Here is a 14028-nt window from a genome sequence, read left to right as displayed (position 1 = left end):
TGGTGCAAGCATCTCGGAGTTGGAACATTCGCTTTGATGAGATGATCAAAGCGTTTGGGTTTATGCAGACTTATGGAGAAGCATGCGTTTACAAGAAAGTGAGTGGGAGCTCTGTAGCATTTCTCATATTATATGTAGATGACATACTTTTGATGGGAAATGATATAGAACTTTTGGACAACATTAAGGCCTACTTGAACAAGTGTTTTTCAATGAAGGACCTTGGAGAAGCTGCTTACATATTAGGCATCAAGATCTATAGGGATAGATCGAGACGCCTCATAGGTCTTTCACAAAGCACATACCTTGATAAGATTTTGAAGAAGTTCAAAATGGATCAGTCCAAGAAAGGGTTCTTGCCTGTATTGCAAGGTGTGAGATTGAGCTCGGCTCAATGCCCGACCACGGCAAAAGATAAAGAAGAGATGAGTGTCATCCCCTATGCTTCAGCCATAGGATCTATTATGTATGCCATGCTGTGTACCAGACCTGATGTAAACCTTGCCGTAAGTTTGGTAGGAAGGTACCAAAGTAATCCCGGCAAGGAACACTGGACAGCGGTCAAGAATATCCTGAAGTACCTGAAAAGGACAAAGGACATGTTTCTCGTTTATGGAGGTGACGAAGAGCTTGTCGTAAAAGGTTACGTCAACGCCAGCTTCGACACAGATCTGGATGAATCTAAGTCACAAACCAGATACGTGTATATGTTGAATGGTGGAGCAGTAAGCTGGTGCCGCTGCAAGCAGAGCGTCGTGGCGGGATCTACATGTGAAGCGGAGTACATGGCAGCCTCGGAGGCAGCGCATGAAGCAATTTGGGTGAAGGAGTTCATCACCGACCTAGGAGTCATACCCAATGCGTCGGGGCCGATCAAACTCTTCTGTGACAACACTGGAGCTATTGCCCATGCCAAGGAGCCCAGGTTTCACAAGAAGACCAGGCACATCAAGTGTCGTTTCAACTCCATCCGTGAAAATGTTCAAGATGGAGACATAAATATTTGCAAAGTACATACGGATCTGAATGTCGCAGATCCGTTGACTAAACCTCTTTCGCGAGCAAAACATGATCAACACCAGAACTCTATGGGTGTTCGATTCATCACAATGTAACTAGATTATTGACTCTAGTGCAAGTGGGAGACTGTTGGAAATATGCCCTAGAGGCAATAATAAAAGGATTATTATTATATTTCCTTGTTCATGATAATTGTCTTTATTCATGCTATAATTGTATTATCCGGAAATCGTAATACCCGTGTGAATACATAGACCATAATACGTCCCTAGTAAGCCTCTAGTTGACTAGCTCGTTGATCAACAGATAGTCATGGTTTCCTGACTATGGACATTAGATGTCGTTGATAACGGGATCACATCATTAGGAGAATGATGTGATGGACAAGACCAAATCCTAAGCATAGCACAAGATCGTGTAGTTCGTTTTGCTAGAGCTTTTCCAATGTCAAGTATCTTTTCCTTAGACCATGAGATCGTGTAACTCCCGGATACCGTAGGAGTGCTTTGGGTGTATCAAACATCGCAACGTAACTGGGTGACTATAAAGGTACACTACAGGTATCTCTGAAAGTGTCTGTTGGGTTGACACGGATCGAGACTGGGATTTGTCACTCCATATGACGGAGAGGTATCTCTGGACCCACTCGGTAATGCATCATCATAATGAGCTCAAAGTGACCAAGTGTTTGTTCACGGGATCATGCATTACGGTACGAGTAAAGTGACTTGCCGGTAACGAGACTGAACGAGGTATTGGGATACCGACGATCGAGTCTCGGGCAAGTAACGTACCGTTTGACAAAGGGAATTGTATACGGGGTTGATTGAATCATCGACATCATGGTTCATCCGATGAGATCATCGAGGAGCATGTGGTAGCCAACATGGGTATCCAGATCCCGCTGTTGGTTATTGACCGAAGAGCCATCTCGGTCATGTCTGCGTGTCTCCCGAACCCGTAGGGTCTACACACTTAAGGTTCGGTGACGCTAGGGTTGTATGAATATAAGTATGCAGCAAACCGAAAGTTGTTCGGAGTCCCGGATGAGATCCCGGACGTCACGAGGAGTTATGGAATGGTCCGGAGGTAAAGAATTATATATAGGAAGTGCTGTTTCGGCCATCGGGAAAGTTTCGGTGTCACCCGGTATTGTACCGGGACCACCGGAAGGGTCTCGGGGTCCACCGGGTGGGGCCACCTATCCTGGAGGGCCCCGTGGGCTGAAGTGGGAGGGGAACCAGCCCCTAGTGGGCTGGTGCGCCCCCCTTGGCCCCCCTTGCGCCTAGGGTTGGAAACCCTAGGGTGGGGGGGCGCACCACTTGCCTTGGGGGGCACTCCACCCCCCTAGTCGTCGCCCCCTTGGGAGATTCCCATCTCTAGGGACGGCGCCCCCCCTGGAGGCCTATATAAAGGAGGGGGGAGGGAGGGCAGCCACACCCTGAGTCTTGGCGCCTCCTTCCCCCTGCTACACCTCTTCCTCCTCCCGCAGTTGCTTGGCGAAGCCCTGCCGGAGTCCTGCTGCATCCACCATCACGCCGTCGTGCTACTGAATCTTCATCAACGTCTCCTTCCCCCTTGCTGGATCAAGAAAGAGGAGACGTCATCTGCTCCGTACGTGTGTTGAACGCGGAGGTGCTGTCCGTTCGGCACTTGGTCATCGGTGATTTGGATCATGGCGAGTACGACTCCATCATCCTCGTTCTCTTGAACGCTTCCGCTCGCGATCTACAAAGGTATGTAGATGCAATCCTATCACTCGTTGCTTAGATGAACTCATAGATGGATCTTGGTGAAACCATAGGAAATTTTTTATTTTCTGCAACGTTCCCCAACAGTTACAGCCTCTCCGAATTAGGCCCAACAGCGTCATCTGGTCCGTCCAATATGATTCCAACCCATTGTAACTTCCGGCCCATGTATGGCCCATGACATATTTTGGCCCATATGAGGTCCTTTCTAACTCTTGGCCCATTAACGACTCGTGGTCAAACTGGCCCGTAATGAACAATGTATCGCTTTATAGCCATTAACAGCCCATTACTCCATTGACTGTTTCCAGCCCGTGTTATCTTTCGGCCTTCATAGGGCCCATTTATTCTTAGGCTCATTTCCAGCATCCGGTTACTTACGGACCGTTACTGGCCTTTTCTGCTTGTGGGCCCAATTCAGCCCGTGGTTACAGTCGGCCCGTTTGTGGCCCATTAATCCGTTGGGCCGTTTTTATAGCGTCATCAAATACGGCCGATTAACAATGGCCCGTTATGGTCAGCCCATGAATGAACGATTCCAACTCTAGCCCGTTTAGAGCCCATAATGCGGTCCGTTGTTGGCTCTTGTTTGGCCAATCGATCATATGGCTCGTAGAAGGCCCATTGATGCTACGCCTCGTAGAAAGCCCGTTGTTTCTATGGCCCGTAGAAAGCCCCTTGTTTCTACGGCCCGTAGGAGGCTCATGGTCACTACAGTAAATATGTAGCCCAGGGTTATTGTGGCCTAGTTTTAAAAAATAAGTTATTGCGGCCACTAGCAAACCGCGGAAAAAAACTGCACTGACTACAAGCAAACAAATAAACAAGACGATAAGGAAATACATAAGCAAGCAACTTACAATAGGATATTACACATATTACATCCACTGGGTATCAAAGTTCGCCACCAGTACAAATATAGGGAACAAAGCAGCATATCACATACACTGGTTGTCAAAGTTAGCGACCAGTGCAAATAAACGTCGCAGCAAAACAAGTCCAGAACTGAAACCACTTCAGAAGATCTTAAGAAACAATATCCTGGGTACCCATAATGCTGGCAAGACGCTTAGCAGGCTTATTAACTTTGTCTTGTTTGGCGCTTAAATCCTCCAGCGCTTGCTGTTGCACCAGAAAGTATGCATCTGAATTTTGCAGGGACTTCCTCAGTCCTTCGACTTCCTGTCGCAGAACATCTGGTCGATGTTTTTCAACTTGAAGTTGAGACTCAAGAAGCCAAACTGATTCAGACAGCGAGTTCGAAGAGCCGGTGCCAGTAGTAGTGGCCAGTAACTCGAACACTACATCAAGACAGGACTTTGGGGTTGTCTCGGTGTCTTCAGTATAGTTTTTATCAGCTTTCTTGGAGACCAACAGGGATGTCTCACTATCTTGAACCTTATCTGCATTACTTCCTTTACCATTGCATAACGGGGTACTCTTCTCCAATATCTTATCTGCATTCTAAAAGAGAAACAAATAGACACATCACAGGTTTACCATGTTGTATATGAAACTCATTTTGATAAACCAGTTCAGTAGTAAGGTGGACAGGATAACAACATGAAACAAACATATATCTATGTGGTATGGTCACTGTATGGTCTATAACATTCTAGTTTATGTTGCCAAATCAAGATACAGACAGTTCAAAGCGCGGCACCTCGACCTATGGTGGTGGCTCGCCGGCCCACAAAAACGGCGCGGCGAACAAGGGCGGCCTTCAACTTCAAGGTGACAATGGCGGTGAGAACCAATTGCAGAGGTGTTGCAAGTGCGGTGGGTGCGGCAGCGAGGACATTGGGGTTGGTCATCCCATCAGAAGAACCATCCATGGTGATGGAAATCACCAACGGGAGGAAGGTGGGGCGCCAGTCGCTCGTGTGAAGCTTCATCTTGGCGGTTGGGCAGTCGCGCGCAGCGATTTGGGATTTGCCACAACAGCGGCATGCTACAAATTTGCTGCACTAGGGGTGTTTCTTTGGGCTGGCACAAAATGGGAGCACATAATTATGCAAATAGGGCTACTGTTGGAGACCTTTTTTGTTGCTTTGTGCCCAAGAAAACAGTTTTTGGGCAGCTGCCCCATTATAGGTTTGATGTTAGAGATGCTATTAGAGTAAGCTTGTATGGCTAAATTTGCACACCAAGATCTGTTATGTGCAACTTGAGGAGTTCGAGAACAAGTAAAACCATATTATTATTTTCGATGCGCTGAGTACTTTATTCATTTTATTTAATTTAATTTTGGTGTTGCCCCTCCACCTTCACCTATATGGTGCTTCCATGTTTGAGGCACATTTGGCTCATTCTACTATTCAACTGGTACAGGACAAGCATGCCATGTTATAATATATATTAATACTGATCATAAGTGTTAATTAGGCAAGTTCTGAAGTGCACAGTTGATGTATACTATATATGTTGGGAATCGTTGCATGGAAAACAAAAATAATTCCTACGGGTTAATGAATTCACCCAAGATTTAATCTACTAGATGCTAACAACGAGTGGTAGAGAGTCTACATACCCTTGCAGAATGACAGCAGACTAACGAACGTGGTTGGTGTAGTCTTACTTTCTTCGCGATCCAACCCGGTCAAGCACCACACGAATGACACCTCCGAGATATGCACATGTACGGCCCAGTACATCTCCTTCTTCTTGATCCAGCAAGCAAGAGGGAGAGGTAGATGGGGTCTAGGCCAATAGCACAACGGCATAGTGGTGGAGTTTTGGTGGAACTCCTGGAGGGCTTCGGCAAGCAGCTGCGAAGGAGAGGGAGGAGTAGCAGGGGAGGCGCCTAGGGGTTTGGGATGGCTGCTGCCCCCTGCACCTCCCCCTTTATATAGGCATGGGTGGTTGGGAGCCTTGCCCTCCCAGCCTAGGGCCGACAAACAAGGCGAGGACTTGGCCCCCAAGTCTCCCCCTTCCTTTCTTTGGGGTAGGGTTTCACCTAGCCGCATGAGCCAAAGGGGGGCCATGCGCCTGGCCCATGTAGGGCTAGTGCACTAGCCCTTGGGTCCATGTGGACCCTCCGGGGTAGGTGGGCCCCACTGTGGGACCATTGGAAAATTCTAGAATCCTCTGATACAAATACCAGTAAAAAACCAAACTTTTTCGGAACCCTGAAAACCACTTTCCTTACATGAGACTTTATCTCCGAACTATTTTGAAGCTCCTCCTAATGTCCCGGATCCCATCTGAAACTCTAAACAATCTTCGGCCTCACCATTATGAATATCCAATTACTACCGTAGCGTTACCGAATGTTAAGTGTGTGACCCCACGGGTTTGAGAACATGTAGACATGATTGAGACAACTCTCCGATCAATAATCAATAGCAGGACCTGGATGCCCATAATGACTCTAACATATTCAACAAGATCTTTATCGGTTTAAACCACGATGTCAAGGGTTTAGATAACCCTGTATACAATTCCCTTTGTCTTGCGATATTTTACTTGCCCGACATTCGATCGTCGGTATCGCCATACCTAGTTCAATCTTGTACCGGGAAGTTCTATTTAGTCGTTTCATAATACTGAAGTAAATATGCCCTAGAGGCAATAATAAAGTTATTATTTATTTCCTTATATCATGATAAATGTTTATTATTCATGCTAGAATTGTATTAATTGGAAACATAATACATGTGTGAATATATGGACAAACAGAGTGTCACTAGTATGCCTCTACTTGACTAGCTTGTTAATCAAAGATGGTTATGTTTCCTAACCATAGACAAAAGAGTTGTTATTTGATTAACGGGATCACATCATTAGTTGAATGATCTGATTGACATGACCCATTCTGTTAGCTTAGCACCCGATGGTTTAGTATGTTGCTATTGCTTTCTTCATGACTTATACATGTTCCTATGACTATGAGTTTATGCAATTCCCGTTTACCGGAGGAACACTTTGTGTGCTACCAAACGTCACAACGTAACTGGGTGATTATAAAGGTGCTCTACAGGTGTCTCCAAAGGTACTTGTTGGGTTGGCGTATTTCGAGATTAGGATTTGTCACTCCGAATGTCGGAGAGGTATCTCTGGGCACTCTCGGTAATGCACATCACATAAGCCTTGCAAGCAATGCAACTAATGAGTTAGTTGCGAGATGATGTATTACGGAACGAGTAAAGAGACTTGCCGGTAACGAGATTGAACTAGGTATTGGATACCGACGATCGAATCTCGGGCAAGTAACATACCGATGACAAAGGGAACAACGTATGTTGTTATGCGGTCTGACCGATAAAGATCTTCGTAGAATATGTAGGAACCAATATGAGCATCCAGGTTCCGCTATTGGTTACTGACCGGAGACGTGTCTCGGTCATGTCTACATTGTTCTCGAACTGTAGGGTCCGCACGCTTAAGGTTTCGATGACAATTATATTATGAGTTTATGAGTTTTGATGTACCGAAGGAGTTCGGAGTCCCGGATGAGATCGGGGACATGACGAGGAGTCTCGAAATGGTCGAGACGTAAAGATCGATATATTGGACGACTATATTCGGACATCGGAAAGGTTCCAAGTGGTTCGGGTATTTTTCGGAGTACCGGGGAGTTACGGGAATACGGGGGAGAAGTATTGGGCCTTATTGGGCCATATGGGAAAGAGAGAGGGGCTGCCTAGGGCAGGCCGCGCCCCCCCCCAAGGCCTAGTCCGAATTGGACTAGGGGGAGGGGCTGCGCCCCCTCCTTCCTTCCCTTCTCTTTTCCCCTTCCTTGTCTCCTACTCCTACTACACGGAAGGACTCCTAGTTGGACTAGGAAAAGGGGAATCCTACTCCCGGTGGGAGTAGGACTCCCTAGGGCGTGCCATAGACAGGGCCGGCCCTACCCTCCTCCACTCCTTTATATACGGGGGCAGGGGACACCCCATGGACACACAAGTTGATCTTCGTGATCGTTTCTTAGCCGTGTGTGGTGTCCTCCTCCACGATATTTCACCTCAGTCATATTGTAGCGGTGCTTAGGCGAAGCCCTGCGACGGTTGAACATCAAGATCGTCACCACGCCGTCATGCTGACGGAACTCCTCCCCGAAGCTTTGCTGGATCGGAGCTCGGGGTGCGTCATCGAGCTGTACGTGTGTCAAGAACTCGGAGGTGCCGGAGTAACGGTGCTTGGATCGGTAGGACCGGGAAGACGTACGACTACTTCCCCCACGTTGCGTCAACGCTTCCGCTTCGGTCTACGAGGGTACATAGACAACACTCTCCCCTCTCGTTGCTATGCATCACCATGATCTTGCGTGTGCGTAGGAAATTTTTTGAAATTACTACGCTCCCCAACAGTGGCATCTGAGCCTAGGTTTTATGCGTTGATGTTATATGCACGAGTAGAACACAAGTGAGTTGTGGGCGATACAAGTCATACTGCTTACCAGCATGTCATACTTTGGTTCGGCGGTATTGTTGGATGAAGCGGCCCGGACCGACATTACGCGTACGCTTACGCGAGACTGGTTCTACCGACGTGCTTTGCACACAGGTGGCTGGCGGGTGTCAGTTTCTCCAACTTTAGTTGAACCGAGTGTGGCTACGCTCGGTCCTTGTGAAGGTTAAAACAGCACTAACTTGACGAACTATCGTTGTGGTTTTGATGTGTAGGTAAGATTGGTTCTTGCTAAGCCCGTAGCAGCCACGTAAAACTTGCAACAACAAAGTAGAGGACGTCTAACTTGTTTTTGCAGGGCATGTTGTGATGTGATATGGTCAAGACGTGATGAGATATAAGTTGTTGTATGAGATGATCATGTTTTGTTGAAGTTATCGGCAACTGGCAGAAGCCTTATGGTTGTCTCTTTATTGCATAAGATGCAAGCGCCAAATAATTGCTTTACTTTATCGCTATGCGATAGCAATAGTTGCAAGAGCAATAGTTGGCGAGACGACCATGTGACGACACATTGATATAGATCAAGATGATGGAGATCATGGTGTCATGCCGGTGACGATGGAAATCATGACTATTCTTTGGAGATGGAGATCAAAGGCACAAGATGATGATGGCCATATCATGTCACATATTTTGATTGCATGTGATGTTTATCTTTTATGCATCTTATCTTGCTTTGATTGACGGTAGCATTTTAAGATGATCTCTCACTAATTATCAAGAAGTGTTCTCCCTGAGTATGCACAATTGCCAAAGTTCGTCGTGCCCAGACACCACGTGATGATCGGGTGTGATAAGCTCTACATCCATCTACAACGGGTGCAAGCCAGTTTTGCACACGCGGAATACTCAGGTTAAACTTGACGAGCCTAGCATATGCAGATATGGCCTCGGAACACGGAGACCGAAAGGTCGAGCGTGAATCATATAGTAGATATGATCAACATAATGATGTTCACCATTGAAAGCTACTCCATTTCACGTGATGATCGGTTATGGTTTAGTTGATTTGGATCACGTGATCACTTAGAGGATTAGAGGGATGTCTTTCTAAGTGGGAGTTCTTAAGTAATATGATTAATTGAACTTAAATTTATCATGAACTTGGTCCTGGTAGTATTTTGCAAATTATGTTGTAGATCAATAGCTTGCGTTGTTGCTTTCATATGTTTATTTTGATATGTTCCTAGAGAAAATTGTGTTGAAAAATGTTAGTAGCAATGATGCGGATTGGATCCGTGATCTGAGGTTTATCCTCATTGCTGCACAGAAGAATTATGTCCTTGATGCACCGCTAGGTGACAGACCTATTGCAGGAGCAGATGCAGACGTTATGAACGTTTGGCTAGCTCAATATGATGACTACTTGATAGTTTAGTGCACCATGCTTAACGGCTTAGAATCGGGACTTCAAAGACGTTTTGAACGTCATGGACCATATGAGATGTTCCAGGAGTTGAAGTTAATATTTCAAGCAAATACCCGAGTTGAGAGATATGAAGTCTCCAACAAGTTCTATAGCTAAAAGATGGAGGAGAATCGCTCAACTAGTGAGCATGTGCTCAGATTGTCTGGGTACTACAATCGCTTGAATCAAGTGGGAGTTAATCTTCCAGATAAGATAGTGATTGACAGAATTCTCTAGTCACCATCACCAAGTTAGTAGAACTTCGTGATGAACTATAGTATGCAAGGGATGATGAAAATGATTCCCGAGTTTTTCATGATGATGAAATCGATGAAGGTAGAAATCAAGAAAGAACATCAAGTGTTGATGGTTAACAAGACCACTAGTTTCAAGAAAAGGGCAAAGGGATAGAAGGGAACTTCAAGAAGAACGGCAAGCAAGTTGCTGCTCAAGTGAAGAAGCCCAAGTCTGGACCTAAGCCTGAGACTAAGTGCTTCTACTGCAAAGGGACTGGTCACTGGAAGCAGAACTACCCCAAGTATTTGGCGGATAAGAAGGATGGCAAAGTGAACAAAGGTATATTTGATATACATGTTATTGATGTGTACTTTACTAGTGTTTATAGCAACCCCTCGGTACTTGGTACTGGTTCAGTTGCTAAGAGTAGTAACTCGAAACGGGAGTTGCAGAATAAACAGAAACTAGTTAAGGGTGAAGTGACGATGTGTGTTGAAAGTAGTTTCAAGATTGATATGATCATCATCGCACACTCCCTATACTTTCGGGATTAGTGTTGAACCTAAATAAATGTTATTTGGTGTTTGCGTTGAGCATGAATATGATTTGATCGTGTTTATTGCAATACGGTTATTCATTTAAGTAAGAGAATAAACTGTTGTTCTGTTTACATGAATAAAACCTTATATGGTTACACACCCAATGAAAATGGTTCATTGGATCTCGATCGTAGTGATACACATATTCATAATATTGAAACCAAAAGATGCAAAGTTAATAATGATAGTGCAACTTATTTGTGGCACTGCCGTTTAGGTCATATTGGTGTAAAGCGCATGAAGAAACTCCATGCTGATGGGATTTTGGAATCACTTGATTATGAATCACTTGATGCTTGCGAACCATGCCTCATGGGCAAGATGACTAAGACTCCGTTCTCCGGAACAGTGGAGCGAGCAACTGACTTATTGGAAATAATACATACTGATGTATGCGATCCGATGAGTGTTAAGGCTCGCGGCGGGTATCGTTATTTTCTGACCTTCACAGATGATTTGAGCAGATATGGGTATATCTACTTGATGAAACATAAGTCTGAAACATTTGAAAAGTTCAAAGAATTTCAGAGTGAAGTGGAAAATCATCGTGACAAGAAAATAAGGTTTCTACGATCTGATCGCGGAGACAAATATTTGAGTTACGAGTTTGGTCTTCAATTAAAACAATGTGGAATAGTTTCACAAATTCATGCCACCTGGAACACCACATCATAATGGTGTGTCCGAACGTCATAACCGTACTTTATTGGATATAGTACAATCTATGATGTTTCTTACCGATTTACCAATATCGTTTTGGGATCATGCATTAGAGACAGCTGCATTCACGTTAAATAGGGCACCATCTAAATCCGTTGAGACGACACTATATGAACTGTGGTTTAGCAAGAAACCAAAGTTGTCGTTTCTTAAAGTTTGGGGTTGTGATGCTTATGTGAAAAAGTTTCATCCAGATAAGCTCAAACCCAAATCGAAGAAATGCGTCCTCATAGGATACCCAAAGGAGACTGTTGGGTACACCTTCTATCACAGATCCGAAGACAAGACATTCGTTGCTGAGAATGGATCCTTTCCAGAGAAGGAGCTTCTCTCGAAAGAAGTGAGTGGGAGGAAAGTAGAACTTGATAAGGTAATTGTACCTTCTCCCTTATTGGAAAGTAGTTCATCACAGAAATCTGTTCCTGTGACTACTACACCAATTAGTGAGGAAGCTAATGATGATGATCATGTAACTTCAGATCAAGTTACTACCGAACCTCGTAGGTCAACCAGAGTGAGATCCGCACCAGAGTGGTACGGTAATCCCATTCTGGAGGTCATGTTACTTGACCATGACGAACCTACGAACTATGAGGAAGCGATGATGAGCCCAGATTCCGCAAAATGGTTTGAGGCCATGAAATCTGAGATATGATCCATGTATGAGAACAAAGTATGGACTTTGATGGATTTGCCCGATGATCGGCAAACCATAGAAAATAAATGGATCTTCAAGAGGAAGACGGACGTTGATAGTAGTGTTACTATCTACAAAGCTAGACTTGTCGAAAAAGGTTCTTGACAAAGTTCAAGGTGTTGACTACGATGAAATTTTCTCACTCGTAGCGATGCTTAAGTCTGTCCAAATCATGTTAGCAATTGCCGCATTTTTATGAAATCTGGCAAATGGATAAACAAAACTACATTCCTTAATGGATTTAAAGAAGAGTTGTATATGATGCAACCAGAAGGTTTTGTCAATCCTAAAGGTGCTGACAAAATACGCAAGCTCCAGCGATCCATCTATGGACTGGTGCAAGCATCTCGGAGTTGGAATATACGCTTTGATAAGTTGATCAAAGCATATAGTTTTATACAGACTTGCGGTGAAGCCTGTATTTACTAGAAAGTGAGTGGGAGCACTACAACATTTCTGATAAGTATATGTGAATGACATATTGTAGATCGGAAATAATGTAGAATTATTCTGCAAAGCATAAAGGAGTGTTTGAAAGGAGTTTTTCAAAGAAAGACCTCGGTGAAGCTGCTTACATATTGAGCATCAAGATCTATAGAGATAGATCAAGACGCTTGATAAGTTTTTTCAATGAGTACATACCTTGACAAGATTTTGAAGTAGTTCAAAATGGAACAGTCAAAGAAAGAGTTCTTGCCTGTGTTACAAGGTGTGAAATTGAGTAAGACTCAAAACCCGACCACGGCAGAAGATAGAAAGAGAATGAAAGTCATTCCCTATGCCTTGGCCATAGGTTCTATAAAGTATGCCATGCTGTGTACCAGATCTATTGTATACCCTACACTGAGTTTGGCAAGGGAGTACAATAGTGATCTAGGAGTAGATCACTGGACAGCGGTCAAAATTATCCTTAGTGGAATAAGGATATGTTTCTCGATTATGGAAGTGACAAAAGGTTCGTCGTAAAGGGTTACGTCGATGCAAGTTTTGACACCGATCTGGATGACTCTAAGTCTCGATCTAGATACATATTGAAAGTGGGAGCAATTAGCTAGAGTAGCTCCGTGCAGAGCATTGTAGACATAGAAAATTGCAAAATACATAACGGATCTGAATGTGAAAGACCCGTTGACTAAGATTCTCTCACAAGCAAAACATGATCACACCTTAGTACTCTTTGGGTGTTAATCACATAGCGATGTGAACTAGATTACTGAATCTAGTAAACCCTTTGGGTGTTGGTCACATGGCGATGTGAACTATGGGTGTTAATCACATGATGATGTGAACTATCGATGTTAATCACATGGTGATGTGATCTAGATTATTGACTCTAGTGCAAGTGGGAGACTGAAGGAAATATGCCCTAGAGGCAATAATAAAGTTATTATTTATTTCCTTATATCATGATAAATGTTTATTATTCATGCTAGAATTGTATTAACCGGAAACATAATACATGTGTGAATATATAGACAAACAGAGTGTCACTAGTATGCCTCTACTTGACTAGCTTGTTAATCAAAGATGGTTATGTTTCCTAACCATAGACAAAAGAGTTGTTATTTGATTAACGGGATCACATCATTAGTTGAATGATCTGATTGACATGACCCATTCCGTTAGCTTAGCACCCGATCGTTTAGTATGTTGCTATTGCTTTCTTCATGACTTATACATGTTCCTATGACTATGAGATTATGCAACTCCCGTTTACCGGAGGAACACTTTGTGTGCTACCAAACGTCACAACGTAACTGGGTGATTATAAAGGTGCTCTACAGGTGTCTCCAAAGGTACTTGTTGGGTTGGCGTATTTCGAGATTAGGATTTGTCACTCCGAATGTCGGAGAGGTATCTCTGGGCCCTCTCGGTAATGCACATCACATAAGCCTTGCAAGCAATGCAACTAATGAGTTAGTTGCGAGATGATGTATTACGGAACGAGTAAAGAGACTTGCCGGTAACGAGATTGAACTAGGTATTGGATACCGACGATCGAATCTCGGGCAAGTAACATACCGATGACAAAGGGAACAACGTATGTTGTTATGCGGTCTGACCGATAAAGATCTTCGTAGAATATGTAGGAACCAATATGAGCATCCAGGTTCCGCTATTGGTTATTGACCGGAGACGTGTCTCGGTCATGTCTACATTGTTCTCGAACCGTAGGGTCCGCAC

Source organism: Triticum aestivum, chromosome 4B, assembly GCF_018294505.1.
Source record: "Triticum aestivum cultivar Chinese Spring chromosome 4B, IWGSC CS RefSeq v2.1, whole genome shotgun sequence".
In the NCBI taxonomy this organism is placed as follows: domain Eukaryota; kingdom Viridiplantae; phylum Streptophyta; class Magnoliopsida; order Poales; family Poaceae; genus Triticum; species Triticum aestivum.
The sequence above is the reverse complement of the archived record's forward strand: the minus strand, read 5'-3'. Positions refer to the sequence as shown.